The following is a 16,806-nucleotide window of genomic DNA, read 5'->3' on the forward strand; positions in this document are numbered from 1 at the left end:
GGGAGAGAGTTTACATTCGAAACAGGGCGCAGCAAAATCTTCTCAAGCATCATGTATTTTCATAGACAAGGTTGTTTTCAGTCTGACAGCTTAATGAACAAGCCTGTAAAGCATGTAGTGTGTATATCTTTCAGTCTTGCGTAGTACAGCTAGACAGGATCCAGAACATAATGAAAGCCTGTCCTAAGCCTTACTGCTGTATGATGTAACACAAAAAATGTTATATCATATACTGGTATTTAGGTAAGAGCAGGTTTCTGTGTACTCTGGCTTTTACTACAGACATTATCTACCATTCTCCAGTCAGGAGAAGATAAGGCATGTGTGTGAGTACATGGCATATATGTGCATACTGTATTTTGGTCTTTCTGCATTCTTGGCCAGTGGACCATAGGTCAGCTACCCTCGCCATGAGATGAAAGAGTGCTAATGCTGCTGACCTGCTGTTCATTTACGCTGATCAGCTGCCATTTACTGACCACATAAGGCCAGAGAGAGGGCCGGCCAGAAAGTGTGACTTTGTGCTGAGGCTACACTGAATAAACAGAAGTGAGTCTGGACTATGTAAGATTTGGAAAGCCAAGGGCCCATATAAGTGTATAATATCCTATTGTCTAAAGCAGGGGTGCCGAAACATTTTGTCTTAGGGGACCAAAGTGTTATGTTTATTGTGGGCTGAGGGCCAAAGAGACAAAACAGCTAGCTAAGACTTTAGCTTGTTGTGCTTGCACCTTGCCAGTGTATGTGGAAAAACTCTATTCTTTAAAAATTCCAATGGTTTCTTAACATACAAGGCACACTGTCTTGCTTTTGAGTTCAGAAAAAAGAAAGTACTCACACGGGTGGTCTCTAAATCTCCTGTTGTCTGTGTACAATCGCACGTTATGCTCCATTAGCTTGTAAGTGCTTGCTACATATTGGTTGTTGCATCTGTGGGCCCCTCTTTGGGCAGCCTAGGTATATGGTATAGGTGAATAATCTCGTGATTCTCTTTTTTTCCTCATTTCTCCACCTGCAGCATAGCTAACATTCCACAGTATACTGAAATGGACTGGAGTCTGGTAAAGAAAGAACAGGATTGGGTGTTAAAAAATGGATCAAAATGACTTATGCTGTAACTTTCTTTTGCGTGTGCACTAGCATTTCCTTCCATTAATGTCAGTGTCTGATGAACAAGTAATACACTGCATATTTTTGAGATATTAAAGGTAATTGAGCATATTTATCGAATTGACAAGCTTTGTGAGACCATCTGGAATCATACGTTGAGGCCAGAGCTTTTTCCCCTCCAGGGTCATGTAATTTGTGTTGGATGTTCATATGGACCACTTGGCATTATGCTGTTTGGAGTTATTTTCAAAACCTTTTGTCATCAGCAGCTTATAAAATTGTTTTCTAGTGTGAATTGACAGTCTGTTATCTTTGAGATGAATATCTGACATTAAAAAAAAAATCATAGTGACACGGAGTGAAGCAGTCTGTGGTTCAGATCAGTGCTGCAATTTGATTGTTTACTGTTGGTTTATTTGACCAAGAGGTGCAGGTCATTAGCCTTTATAGAACAGGCAAAACATTTGTGTGTATTTGGCAGAGACTAAGTAGAGAGCGCTGTCCTCCACAGCAAGGGTGAATAAATAAGTCTATTAGGCTGCAATGCCACAGTAACTCACTGAGCTCTTAACCTGCTCCTAGGGAGGTTAAGTTTGGGATTATATATCATAACCAGTTTTTGGACCAATCAGGGCCAGCCTTCTGGCAGAAGTGGACCCACTGAGCTGAAAAGCACTTGACATTTTCTTTATTTCATTAGCTATTAGTTTGTTTTCTAGTACACATAAAAGTAGCACTTTTTAAAAGAATAGTGGCAGAGCAGCTACTCTTTGACATTTGTAGTGAACAGCAGACCAGAGGAAAGAAATCATACTACATAAATGTAAGGAATATAAAGAAATTACTAAGACAGTTTTTGCTGCTAATATAGTTTAATTTCCAAATGTTTACATAATGTGATTTCTTGTTCATTCAGCCTGACTATTTTAGACTGGCAACAGAGAAAGTTGTAAACTGCCTAATTTGGGTACATTGGGAGCTGGATTAGAGAAACAATGGAGACAGAAAGAACTTTTTTTTTTCCTGCAAAAATGCCTCTCATACAGCAGTAACTATTCATCAGCTTCAAATCAGTGCTTATAAACACATTTGATGTTGATTGAAAGTTTAGAATCTCTGTTCTGTTTCATTGAGCGACAGCATGAGTGAGGGAAAAAATAAGAAAATAAGCTATGCTTTTCATGCAAAGAAATTACTTAAAATACTATAAGGCCCCATTGCTTTGTGTTTTTCCACTCAACACCACAGTACAAGGACGACCCCTACTTTGCTGCTTCTAATACATCCATCAATGTTTGCTACCTTGCAGGAAAGCAAGCAAGCTCATCCCATATGTCACATATATAGTAACATATCTGTTACTTTGGTGTTTTTGAATAGGAGGATGAATAGAAGAGAATGCATGAGGTCAACATCTGAAATTTTGTTCAGTTAAAAACACAGCCTTTATTTTCCCTCAAATGAGTGCTTTTAGTGTGAGATCATGCACGAATGAGTTGGCGAGGTCTGGTGCTGCCTTTAATCATGATGGTGTGTGTTGAGCTGAAGAGCTATGCGCTGCAGAGTTTGAAAAGTGGGACACGTTCTACTGCATGTGTTTCCCAGACAAGAAGGGTGTGTGAGAGAACTTCACTGTGTGTTTCTACATGTAATTCCTGCTTATGTGCAAGTGCCAACATCAGGATAATGGCGTTGTGCTTCTCATGCCCTGCTGTTTGTCAGTACAGCTGATTCTAGTGCTTCCTGAGAGGGCCTGGAACTGCGCCTCTGCTGTACTGAAAGAATACTGCGGTCCTGCATCAACATACACATCCAGACCTTAGAGGTCTGTGGGTCAGCTGCTGAGCTGACTCTGTGAAATCAACTTTCCATCTGACTGAGATTCAGTTCTTTAGGAAACATTTTAAGACGCCTTTAAATCTCAAATTTCACCACAATTCAGTTTGATTATTTTGATGCAATTCAGAACTGTGACAGAAGGAACTGTTTACATAGTAGTAGAACATAATAAAAATAGTACTTCATATATGATGATTAAAACAACTGGGCTAAAAATATGTGGTAAATTTATAATATTATGTCTGTTATGGGTCATAAAAACCCAGTTTCAAAGCATTATTTTATTAACTGTTGTGTTGTGGCAAAGTGGTGAACCTTGACCCATCCTCGCTTATAAAGAACAAGGGACCTTTTTCTTAAAACTGTTCTTGAGAAAGGTCCCAAGAAAAAGTCTGCATCAGATTCATGACATCTTAAACCGTGGAGTGGTTCACACCTTTGTGCTCTTGAAAGTGCATAGATTCTGGTCTTACCCAAAAACAAATCCCAAATAAGAAAACACTGGTGAATATCAGAGTCTTTGTAAAACTGCAAAAGTGGGTAAGAAGAAACTTCTTAAGAATGTTTGTTTGGTTCAGAATGACCATATATTTACAAAAAAAACAATAAGGCTGATGACAAAACATTTAATATCTTGGCTTTGTTCTGATTTCTTCACATACAGGTCAAAGTAAATTTCTAAATCACTCATTACTGGTTTTATTTGCGTTTTACCTGATGTCCCAGGTTTTCTGGAATTGGATTTGTGTAGCTATAAGTATATATAATGTAGTTTTTGGTTATAGTCATGAACATATTATAGAGAATGTATGTTTTAATACAGTTTTGGGCCATTAACTAACACACACACATACATACATACATACATACACACACACACACACACATATATATATATATATATATATATATATATATATATATATATATATATATATATATATATATATATATATATATATATATATATATATATATGTGTGTGTGTGTGTGTGTGTGTGTGTGTGTGTGTGTGTGTGTGTGTGTGTGTGTGTATGTATGTATGTATGTATGTATGTATGTATGTATGCCTGGCCCCAACTATCAATGCTGCATTCCAAAAAAAAATCCATTGGAACAAACAAAAAAATAAAACAGACTACAATCTGTCATTTTAGAACTACAAATGTTCAGAACAGGATCCCTAACTGACTTGCAGCGCCGTTCCACAGGCCAAAGAAGTGTGTTTGTGTAGTTAATACACTCTGTGTGTGCATGGTACTGTGAATACATACACAGATGTGAGACCATTGAGTGTAGTGCTCCTCATTTCCTCTGATTGTGTGTGTGTGTGATTGTGTGTGATTGTGTGATTGACGCATGCACACATTCTTGCAGTCCACCTGAGAGGATTCCCACTAATTAAGGGAGAAGTCAGGAAGATTAGCTGCTCTGTGAGCGTTTCTTCCATGTTCACGTCCCTCTCTCCTGCTGTCCTGCCCACTCTCCATCCTGCTGCCCCACACCCTTCTGTCCTCTTCCCTGTACTACTGTTCTGTAGCCTTATCCTGCCACTCTGCTGTGCCCCATTCACATTCTAATACACCATACATCTCGGCTGCCACTCACTGCTTTTAACCTACTGCTTATTTACTGACTCTTTACTGCTGCTGCTTTCCTCCAGTAATTCTACTGATTTTTACTGGCAGTGTTTATGCCAGATGTAATAAAAATATTATTATTATAATCTTATTTTTAAAAAGTCAAATATAAACAATTTATCGAATGTATTTTTAAAGACTTTAAATTATTTTCTCTCTGGTGCTCGCTGAATGTGTGTCATCTCAAGTGGGTTTACCTCAGAAATGCAAGACTTTCATCTGTAAATTGACACCAGTGTGTCCTCCTCACTCTCTCACCCCTTCTCTCTCTTTCTCAGGTCAGACTGATTAAGTTACTCCTCAGTACTCTCCGTATGGCTTCCTTTGTGCATCCATAGCTTCCTACTGTTTTCCCTCCTTCATTTCTTCTATCTCAGCACTCTCTCTCTGAGCACTTTCTCTTTTTAATAGCTGTAGGGCTAAATTTTACTCAATTTGTTCTGTCTAAGAGTTCCTGTCACCGAAGACATGTCAACTGCAGATATATATACTGTTTTCCTTCCATTCTACCGGAACAGATCTACAGTCATGTTTAATGCACTCAAAAGACCATTCTGCTGTTGCTCTACACCATTGGTCACCAGTCCTCCTCCTGGAGCTCTACTGTCCTACAAGGATTAGTTCCAAACTGCATCTAACATGCGCATCTAACTCTAATACATCTGTCAAGGGTCTCTGAAGAAGCTGATTAACTGTAACAGATTGTGGTTGAAGCTCTGTGAGCTTCAGCTTTCAGCCTGTGTTCTTTCTTCCTCTGGCTGTTTTTTTTTCTTGTTTGTAATATGCTGTAATTATTTTAGATCCTGACTCTGTTAAAACATATCTGTTTCAGTAACTGGCATGCCTGCCATTTGGGCACACAGATGGGCATTCCCTGTCAGTTTGTTAAATTGGCCTGATTTTCTTAGATTTTATTAAAATTAATGTTAATACAGATTTTCATACTCTGCATGTAGACACCTCAGGTAGTAGCACCAGTTAATTCGTGCAATGCACAGTTGAATGTTGAATCTTTTTTTGTAGTTAAATGTGTCAGAATAGAGTAAATTAATTAATATATCACAGATGCCTTTGTAATATTTGTGTGTGTATGTGTGTAGGTAGGCTATTCTTTGCATGGTTGGACATGTATGTATGTCACTGCGTTCTAAACATGCGATCATTCAGTAATATCCAGCTAAAACAAAGAGTGCCAGTTAGCACATCATCTACAGAGAACAAGCTTAAAAGTGGCAATTTGCTGCAAATTTTAGGTCACAATTTCCATTTATTTCATTATTTCATTTGCTGAGGTGAACGTATTGAAAAAATAAGACATACCGTATAAAATGTGTAAAACGTTTGCGCAGACCACGTTTTGTGGTGGGTTTTTTTTTGTTTTTTCCCTCCCCCATTTTGCTAAATTCAGCAAATTAATCAGAATTGTACAAAAGTGTGTTCTATATAAAGGATACAGTCTTAATGTAATTAGACCAGGAGAGCCCAAGTGTTTGCATGCAGTTGTGCTTACTTGAAAGAAAAGTGAGAGAGTGAGAAAATGTTGTTGTTTTTCTGTGGTTATTTAATGAGCTACTGTACATCTGTCATTAACGCATAATTAAAGTGTATAAATTTGTCAGAGAACTATTGAATGTGGAGCCACTGACATTGAAATGCCTTATTTTTCTAAACCTGATCTAGAGCTGAATTTACTTTTGTGCTTCCATGTGGCTCCTGTGTACACTTGATATGAGGCTGGCTGTTATTACTGTGAAGAGCATTTCATGGTGATCTTTGATTTACTCATGGTTTTTTGTTTCCATAAAATCATAGTGTGCATGTGTGTTACAGACACATCTATCACTTGTTTACACAGTGTTTCACTTGAGATAAGATGCTTTTAGTACGCAGTAAGCCTCTTTGGTTCAGCTGTAAAAGGGATCATGTTTTCAATTCAGGTGAATAGGGCAGGCTGAGTGTGTGTGTCTGCATGTGTGGCTCATACTGAAGTATGGTCTGTGTCCTGCAGGGGGCAGCAGTAGCTTTACTTGAAGAGGTTTAACAGTGATGCTGGAAAGATGACCGGAAACTGTGATCATACTGTGTCCATTAGATGTAATATTGGTTTCAGCAAAGTATAGAGCTCCTTTGAAGGAGGACAGGAAGGAGTAGCAAGGTTTTACTTATTTGAGAGAGAGAGAGAGAGAGAGAGAGAGAGAGAGAGAGAGAGAGAGAGAGAGAGAGAGAAAGTAAGTATAGAATGGGGTCAACAGGGCAGGTTAAGAAGGCAGGAAAAAGCAGGGGACTCAGAGGAGTACGTGTGTGGTTCTCAGCCACTGGCACAGCATCCTGATTCTCAGACAGTGCAAGAGCTAAGTTTATGTAGCCTGTGGGAGGTGCTGAAAGGCACCACTTCCTCTGCTTTGTAGATGTGCCGCCAAGGAGCTGCAGAAATAACCTGAACACAAAACAAATGTATACACACACACACACCCACCTCATGGGATAAATAAACTTGCAGAGAATATTCGGACACAGGAAGAGGATGAAGCCTGTTTTGACTGTGCCGCCTGGTTAAATGTCAGTCAGGGATCTGAAGTAAGGTGTGTATGTGTTAGAGGTGTGGCGGTTTAATGTTTTTGCAGTATCATATCCTAGACAAACATATTCTGACAATTTGAAAACACATAAGATGATGGCTAAAATGAAAGGAAAAAAAACTACTAAGTAGTTTGTTCTGAAATGCACTGTAGACCACTTTCAGGATTTTATTTTATGGCTTGTTTAGGTAATTGTGTGAAAATAGAAAAAAAGATGCGTTTTCCTTTACAAATTAGCGGTCCCACTTAAGACTACCGTACCCCCCTAAAATAAGACTACCCTCATAACGCATTGTATGGGCATAAATGGCTTAAAATTAGTTTATTTATGGTTATTATTTGGGTCACAAAGAACTTAAAAGCGTTAATGAGCAGTTATATAAATAAAAAGGGCAACAATGAACTGTTGTTGCCTAATAGTGGACCCTCATTGATTTATACTTATAAACTCAGATTTAGATTTTTGCTGATCACTGTCTTCTTCGGTCAACACCAAACTCGTCAACTTCATTAGATAACAGCTCACTTTTGCCATTTTTATTAATGTGTTATAACTGCTTTTTAATGATTTCTAAAGTGTTTGTGACCTGACTATTAACAAAGTAATTTTTAACCATTCATAAATGTTTTATAAGGTTAGTTGTTTATTAGTGTCCAAATCAGAAAGTCAAATAAAAAAGTATAACTTTTTTTATATCCAAAATTGTTACAAATATAACTCTGCAAATTAAACTCTGCATATTTTGAAATATGAACATCACCACTCACACACACATTTCATGGTTTTGAACAAAGAAAATGTTGTGAACGGAACTTGACCACAGTCATATTGTTATTATAGATACTGTACAATCTCAGCTCAATGGTTTATTTTTGTGAGTGAACATTTATATGGTTATTAGATAACTAAAAATTCATGTCTGCTGATCTCTTATGACAAGTCAAAGCTCATGATGTCTCTTTACTACAATACACTGTGACTTACAGTTTAATCATGTTTATATATATATATATATATATATATATATATATATATATATATATATATATATATATATATATATATATATATATATATAAAATAATAATAATGTAGGTGGATGTAGAGTTAGGAGTCCTGATCTAGAACTCTTGTTGTAAGAGTATGGTGTGGTATAGACTGGCTAGCAGTGTTACCCACTAAATCATACCAGCTTTCTTCAGATTTTGTTCTCTGTTTTATCTCTGCCCTGCACTCTGCTGGACAGGAACACATGTTGGACATGGCACAGAGCTGGAGTGCATGTAGGAGTCTGTGTGTAGAAAAACTGGGCACGAAGCACATCTTTGTGGTGCTTTGCTTCAGTTCACACAAGCAGCCACTTCCTTCATAATAAAGGAAAGAAACCAGAGGGATGGTGTCTCTCGCGCTGTCTCTCGCGCTGTCTCTCGCGCTGTCTCTCGCGCTGTCTCTCGCGCTGTCTCTCGCGCTGTCCAAATAGGTCTCTTCCTCTTATTCAAGGTCATTTTGACACAGAACCCTCAATGTCATGACCTCAAACCTCTTTAGTTCCTTTGAAACTCAAACTGCCTGTTAAAAGTTTGAGGACAGCTTGTTTCAAATATTTTTTTAAGAACTCAAAATATTTTCTTTGACAGTTTGCAACGACTTAAGTTAGTAAAGATGAACCAGGTTTGGTTTGAGGAAAACGCTATCACTTAAATATTTGTGACAGTAACAGTACTATTTTGGTAATACTGACAGTCCTTATGAATTTTATTTCCTTATCCAACTTAACATCACTTGCATTCAAATATTGTTTAAACCACAGTTTGGGAGAGGAGTGCTCTTTAACAGTAGTTTAAAACTGCCAAATCATTATGCAGGCAAATCTACTCTTCACATCAAGGAAGACCATCAAGCTGAGTGTTGCAGAATATACCCAAAGTACCAATAGAAAACTGTTGTTTATGTTAACAGAATAATTGTATTTTTTTTTCTTACTTTGTTGAAAAGTGGCTATGAGAAAATGTTTCCTCAAACTTCTGAAGGACTGTGTTAGGCTCTCATTATATCTGTATTTAGCAAATACAGACTGCTTTTAGAGCTGTGCTTTAGCAGGAGCTGTGTTCTGGCATTTATTGATTATAAAGGGTGCATCAGTGAATTTGGTGAAAATGTGTGCAGCAAAGTGCTTTAGTGACAGTTACTTTACTGCTCCTAAAGCTTCATCTGACACTCCAGTTCTCTGCTTTAGTAGTTCATACTCTGTTAGAAATAAAGGTCCTGTGCAGGTAAATTTTTCATTCATGAATGTACAAACAATGTAAATGTACCATCAAAGGTACAACAGTTGTTTTAAGGCCCAATTCTATACCCTAAATAAATGTTTGCCTTGTGGGGAAAAGTACATATTTGTATAACCTAGATATGCTCATAACGTAATGTTTTAAAGCAGAAGCCTGGAGATGAGATGAGGTTGTGGAGTCAACACAACTCAGAAAATATCATTTTAGTGTATTATTAGAAAAATAAACTATTGAGGACCAGTGCATCTCAAAATTAAAGTGTTCAGATTTTGTGTTTCAGTTGAGTTTTTGAGATTTGCAGGTTGTCTTGGTTTTCCTTCCTGCTGCTCTATTGTTCTATTCTTTATTCTCATATCACTAGATTAATGAATATAACCCTAATGTCTTATTTTAAGTAATTTTGTATTCCCAATATCAATGGACAGTTGGAAATGTTCTAGGCTTGTGTAGATTTCTTGTTAAAGTAACTAGCTCAGTGCAGAACCATAAGTGTGCTTTCTGCTCTGGAACATGGTAGTTTGATAAATTCCCAATAATTGCATTAAATTATAAAGCAGTTTTTCTGCAGTAGCAACTTCTTCTGTTCTGGGAAAGCTTAACCTTAGGCATTTGAACATTGCTGTGAGGATTTGATTGCATTCAGCCAGAAGAGCATTAGTAAGGTCACATACATATGTTGGATGATAAGTTCTGGGTCCAATTTTTAATTCACCTTTAGCTGTTGGGTTGCTGGGCTGTTGTGCAGCATACTGATCATACCTCTGCTGGTTAGAGGATACATAACACCACCATTCACTTACACACGTATACTGTCTACTACAGTGACTCAGCAGTGGCTGAAATATTCATATGCTTCTGTGTCTCTCACTCACAGTCTCTTACTCACACTTACATGCCCACATCACCACAAATAAACTTGCTCCGCTTGACCCCCAGCCAGTGCTTAATAAAAGTGTGTGCATTTGTGGCCGGGTGGGGATAAACATCACAGCACAGTAGGGTAGAGTGGACGTACAGGCACATGGTAATGCTGAAGGCATAGACATCCCGCTGATCTTCAGAGAAACACTGTGTTGACTTATTTTTATTTTTATTTTTTTTAAACCTTTATTTTACCAGGTAAAATGTTTGAGAACCAGTTCTCATTTACAAACATGACCTGGCCAATTTATTACCAGAGCTCAAAAATACTGCCAAATGTCATTCACTTTTACTGCTCACATCTTTCAAAGGACATGTGCGTCCTACAGTACATGAGGGTTTATAGGAGTATTTGAACACTGTCTTCTCCTAGAGCACACTGCTTATTAATGATCAGGACATTGGTGTGAGGGGGCGTACATTTGGATCTTATAGCAGCATATCCTCAGCATAATTTTTTCCCTGGAGCCCACTAGTTATTAATAAACAGAAGGTGTGTGTGTGTGTGTGTGTGTGTGTGTGTGTGTGTGTGTGATTGTTTCTAACATAGATTCAGATGTAGCCAGTAAAAGGTCACTGATGTTAGCCAGTCTCAGATTGTAGCTAGAAGGCTGTGATTGGCTGTTGACAGTTGGAGGTGGTGCTACACATTCTGAAGCATTCATTGTGGATGAATGGAGAAATCTTACAGAACATATGTTGTGTCAGTTGGCACTGTTACTGACCTTGACACATTCTGTATTCAGGTATCCAAATCAGAAAAAAGTTGGATTGGTGCTTTTTGTTTGCAAAAAATGATGCACTCAAAAACTCACAGCACACTGCAATATGTACCTTGGGTCACACAGAATATTCATGTACTGTATCATGCAGCACATTGTTACTTCAGTCACCAAGTGATGAGCAAAAAGCTGTAACATCAGTGCACACTCCCTGTCAATATTACAGAACTCTGTAATATATCTGTTGAAACAAAACAAATCCTTCTCTCTCCATTTTTGGCGTTTAAACGGACCAACACAAATTAAGTGTTTCAAATTTATTTCTTAAAATTCTTTAAAATAAAATCTTGTTACATTAACTTCCATTAAAGCATTCTATAAGGATACACAATGATGTTGGAATCATATCAGCAGATATTTGCTTAAAAAATATCAGCACTGGACAGATTTGATATTTAGATTTGACCGATATATCTATTGTACTCTGAAGAACAGAACGTTTATGTGACACTGGGCTACTGTGAAAAAAGTATCTTCAGTTTATTCGCTTCGCCTCATGTGTAACCCAACAGACATACATGATGTATTCTCTTGTAATGCTTATCCAAGTGGATATAGTCCCAGTTTCTACCTTTGGTAGAACAGCATCAGCAGGTGCGTACATGAAAAATATTTACATCTGACCCAAAATTCCCACATTGGTGCATCTCTACATTTATTTTTCCTCCTCCTGTGAACTTTACACCAGTTAGGAGGTGACATCTAGTTCTCCTGAGCTGCCCATGGCCACAGAGAGACAGACCGAGCGAGAGAGACAGACCGAGCGAGAGAGACAGACCGAGCGAGAGAGAGAGAGAGAGAGAGAGACCGACCGAGAGAGAGAGAGAGAGACAGTCCGAGAGAGAGAGAGAGAGAGAGAGAGAGAGAGAGAGAGACAGTCCGAGAGAGAGAGAGAGAGAGAGAGACAGTCCGAGAGAGAGAGAGAGAGAGAGAGAGACAGTCCGAGAGAGAGAGAGAGAGAGAGAGACAGACCGAGACAGAGAGAGAGAGAGACAGACCGAGAGACAGACCGAGAGACAGAGAGAGAGAGAGAGAGCGAGAGACAGACCGAGAGACAGACCGAGAGAGAGAGAGACAGTCCGAGAGAGAGAGAGAGACAGTCCGAGAGAGAGAGAGACAGAGAGACAGACCGAGAGAGAGAGACAGAGAGACAGACCGAGAGAGAGAGACAGAGAGACAGACCGAGAGAGAGAGACAGACCGAGAGAGAGAGAGAGAGAGAGACAGTCTGAGAGAGAGAGAGAGAGACAGACCGAGAGACAGACCGAGAGAGAGAGACAGAGAGACAGACCGAGAGAGAGAGACAGAGAGACAGACCGAGAGAGAGAGAGAGAGAGAGAGAGAGAGAGAGAGAGAGAGAGAGAGAGAGAGAGAGAGAGAGAGAGAGAGAGAGAGAGACAGTCCGAGAGAGAGAGAGAGACAGTCCGAGAGAGAGAGAGAGAGAGAGAGACAGACCGAGAGACAGACCGAGAGAGAGAGACAGACCGAGAGACAGACCGAGAGAGAGAGACAGAGAGACAGACCGAGAGAGAGAGACAGAGAGACAGACCGAGAGAGAGAGAGAGAGACAGAGAGACAGACCGAGAGAGAGAGAGAGAGAGAGAGACAGACCGAGAGAGAGAGAGAGACAGACCGAGAGAGAGAGACAGAGAGACAGACCGAGAGAGACAGACCGAGAGAGAGAGACAGAGAGACAGACCGAGAGAGAGAAATATGATTTTATACATAGAAAGAAGTAGAAACAGAAACAGGCACCTGAAACTGCTCTGAGAGACTACCCTGTGAGTCATTCTTGGAAAACACCAGTTACACACTCGCACATGTATGCTCTTACACACACTACGTTGGCTTCTGTTAGAAAACTCTGAGACATGTTAAAGCATGAGTGAGCTGAATCTGTGTCTTCAGGGCATGAAAAAGCAGACTGCTCTTTGTGTGATTCTCTGTCTGTGTGCGTAGTATTAGGCCACTTTGTGAATGGTGACTTTTTTTTTCCCTCTGAGCTGTAGGGCAAACATCTGTCAGTGAAGGCTCTGTGAAGGAGTTATATCTGCTCAACATGGTTTAGCACACAAAGACACGTGTGTGAGTGTGGATAACAGCCTACCTGAGGCTGTTTGTCTTTGCCTGTGGATTATTTCCTTCAGTAATTTTGATATGTAATAGTATATGACTATGAAATATTGGAATTACACAGCAGCTCTGCTGCCATCTCAGACACATTAAATCCAATTTTTTAAAACAAATGTGATTGGTGTCACATGACCCACTAGAAAATGACTGTTCATTTCATGCTCTGCTCCAATTACCTTTTTATTTTTGTTCTACCTCTGTCATTTTCATTTCCAACAATGTTTTTGTTGGTTCTAAAGGAAGTCTAAAGTGTCTGAGAATGAAGAGGTTCACCTGGACATGGGAACCAACTAAACTATGTGGGGGGAAAAATAGGTTAGAGCAGCTAGAACGAGGATGGTGAAAAACCTGTCACTCGTGAATTTGGTCTTTAAATCAGTCTGTTTATGGATGTTGTTAGAGGTAGCCAATTTTTCTTTTTCTGTTTTGTCTTTGACTGACAATCACCTTCCCATTTTGGGTTGAATGTGCTTTTTACGAGGATTGGATATGTATTGTTTGTATTTAAATAATAGGCGTGGTGTTTTCATTTTCTTAAAATGATTTTCATTTTCTTGTGCTATACTTTGCTGTATTGATTCTTGCTCTAATTTACTGTTTAGTTGTTTTTTTGTTTTTTTTTAGGACCTCATGTGTCTTGTGTCCAAATGTTTTACACTTATCGGTTCTGTAATTTGGCAGGGATGGGTGAAAAGGGTTTTGCTGCGTGTGCGTAAAATGTCTGATATTTGCACTTGTTCTGTGCCTTATCAGGTTGGCAAGTTTCGAGTTTGTCGTTTGCACAGCATGTCAGGACTTTTATGCATTGAAATGCTTGTGGTGAGGTTCAGGTCATCGCTCTACAGAAAGTAAATAAGTAAAATATAAAAAACAAATTGAAATGTATTAAACATATACAAAATATAGAAAAATATGCATAAATATGGAGAAAATATATAGAGACAATATACATTTTAAAGTGGCTTAAGTGACTCAGTGTTATTGTTCTTGCAGTAACGTCTTGTTTCTTTGCCTCCGTGGCCTTGGGTGAATGATTCTCATTATTGTTACCTGTTAAGGGCATGTTATTAAAAGGCAGAAATATTCATTTATCTTGAAAAAGAGAGGACATCAGTTGCTATGCTTTGGGAAACCATTTATCAGAGGATGAACATTTAAAAGAAATTGGGTAGGACAAGTGTGTTTTGCGTCTTGCAGTTCAAACCCTACAAAACAAGGTGCAGCTATGTTAATCAGTAAACATTTGTTGTTCATTTTTGAGAAGCAAATCAATGACCCTGAAGGCAGCTTTATCTTAATTTTAGGACTGGTATTTAGGCAATATATCATGATGATGCTCAACATTTGCACACCAAATAATTCTTCAAAATTCATGTTTCACACAATCTTGGGCCTGGGCATTTTAGCCGGTGATTTCAATTGAATCAGAACATTGACAAGTTTTCCTTTCCTCTCATCAGTTTTACATCCTCTTCAATGCTTAGGGAGATATGCAAGGAATGGAGCCTGGTTGACATTTGGAGAGAACTACACTTTTTGTTCCATCATTAGGGGCTACACTTTTTATTCCAATCCCCAGAGCTTGTATTCTCATATTGACTATGTTTAGCAAGATCTGGCCCCAGTAGATCTACGTATGAAATTAGGCATTCCGACTCTTCTTTACATATTGATTCAGCACTTTACAATCTAGTGCGCCAGTGGATTCTTGATTTTTGGGATACAGCTAAGGCCACAGTCCAAGGCCATTTTATATCGTATTCTTCTTTAGAAAAGATTGAATCAGAAATGTTGCAATCTGAAGTTGTATGCCTGAACAATTGCATAAATCTTACTCAGTCAAAGGCTAAAGCTAAGACAGTAAGCCAACAATGGAGAAGTTTCACAGGGTGCTTTCACACCGTGCTCCACCAGTACTTGGGTCTGCAACAGACCTGGTTCAGCAGTCTCAGTCTACAAAGAGAGCCTGCTTTCCTTTTTGGTGCTGCACTTCTCAGCATAATCTGCCTGTTTTAATGTCTGACATTTTACAGACATAAAACAATAACAAAGAAGCTGATTTCAAGTACAATTCATTGATTTATTATTGTTGATTGTGATGCCCTTAATCCAAAAACTCAAAAGTTCAGTGAAGCATGATTTGTGTGGTTTGACTATTTCAGATGAGGTGCTAAAACCCTGAAAACTAAAAAGACCAAACCTTTGCTCTTTCGGGAAAAGCCAGTGGAGTATCTTTAGTGAAAATGCAGTAGAGACGGTACTGATCTTCTGTTATCTGAAATGTGCTGAACCACATCATTGTATCTCCTCTTTGATTAATACACACTGTGCAATATATCACAACTATTACTGTAATGACACTTTTCACTATGCATTTTACACTACATATTGTTTCAACTCAAAGTTAGCCCTGTCTATAATATGCGATATTAGACTACCTCTCAAACCACTCAGTGCCTGCTATCTTGTAAATACAGCGAATCTGTCTCTCGTGTAAATATATGTAATTTTATGCCTTATTTTATTGTACTTTAATTTGTACTTTGTACTACTCTTGTACTTTAATTTATGGACTAGATTTATTTCTGTTTTGTATTTTTCTTATGTAAGTTTATGTGTAAGTATATGGCTTGCTACTGAAATACTGCAATTTCCCTCTGGGATCAAGTTCTCTCCATCTCTCCATCCATCCATCCATCCATGCGCTTCAGATCATAGTCCACATCTATCGCATACAGTTTTTTTTTTTAATATCACTACAGCCAAATTTTACAAATCTACTGGCAACCAGAATTGGCTGTTGAACCTTTTGAAAGGGAGAAAATTCTGTAAAGAAAGGTTGGAAAGTGATCATGTAAAAATGAATTATATGCATAAATCACACAATTTCATACATGGGCTTTGGGGGGAAATTAAAACACATTGTATATAGTGTAATTGTATATATGGCAGTTGTTTTTATAGTGATGAATACTTGTAAACATACAGTCTACACTATAGCAGACCACTTTTCATTTAAACAGTGAAAGATACTGAGGTGTTTTGGGAAAAATCCATCACGCTGTAAAACTGTATTAGTTTGTATTAGTATTAGTTTTACTATCTGTCTATGTGCACGTTAAATCTGTCTGGGTGAATTTGCATGTGTGTGCTTGTGCGCGTGACCTATCCGGATGGTAATCTCGTGTTTGGACTGAATCTCTCCTCTCTGCTTAAAGACTCTGCTCCTGTGTGCTCTAATGCATCTGGAAATATTTGGACCACATACTGTCCTGACCCCAGTCTTCCCAACCCCCCCCTCCCTCCACACAGACATGCACACAGTTAATCACAGAACAGGGAGCAGAATGTTGGTGTTGTTGAGCCTATTGAGAGAAACTGCAATTTCAAAGTTTTGTGGCATTCTAGAAAAAAACACCACATTTACAGTAGCTGAAGTATATGTCTTTTTATAGAAGTGAAATAAATTACTGATAATTATATTGGTTTAAAATCATATTTGCTTACTGACATG

The 16,806-nt window shown here is 38.5% G+C and overlaps 1 protein-coding gene across 5 annotated transcripts in view; it reads left to right on the forward strand.

Moving 5' to 3' along the window:
- The window catches only part of zmp:0000001200 (dedicator of cytokinesis protein 9), a 108,269-nt gene that overhangs the window by 15,995 nt on the left and 75,468 nt on the right, over nt 1-16,806 (forward strand). The gene's annotated exons all lie outside the window — the stretch shown is intronic.

Source organism: Pygocentrus nattereri, chromosome 6 (assembly GCF_015220715.1).
Source record: "Pygocentrus nattereri isolate fPygNat1 chromosome 6, fPygNat1.pri, whole genome shotgun sequence".
Taxonomy (NCBI): Eukaryota; Metazoa; Chordata; class Actinopteri; order Characiformes; family Serrasalmidae; genus Pygocentrus; species Pygocentrus nattereri.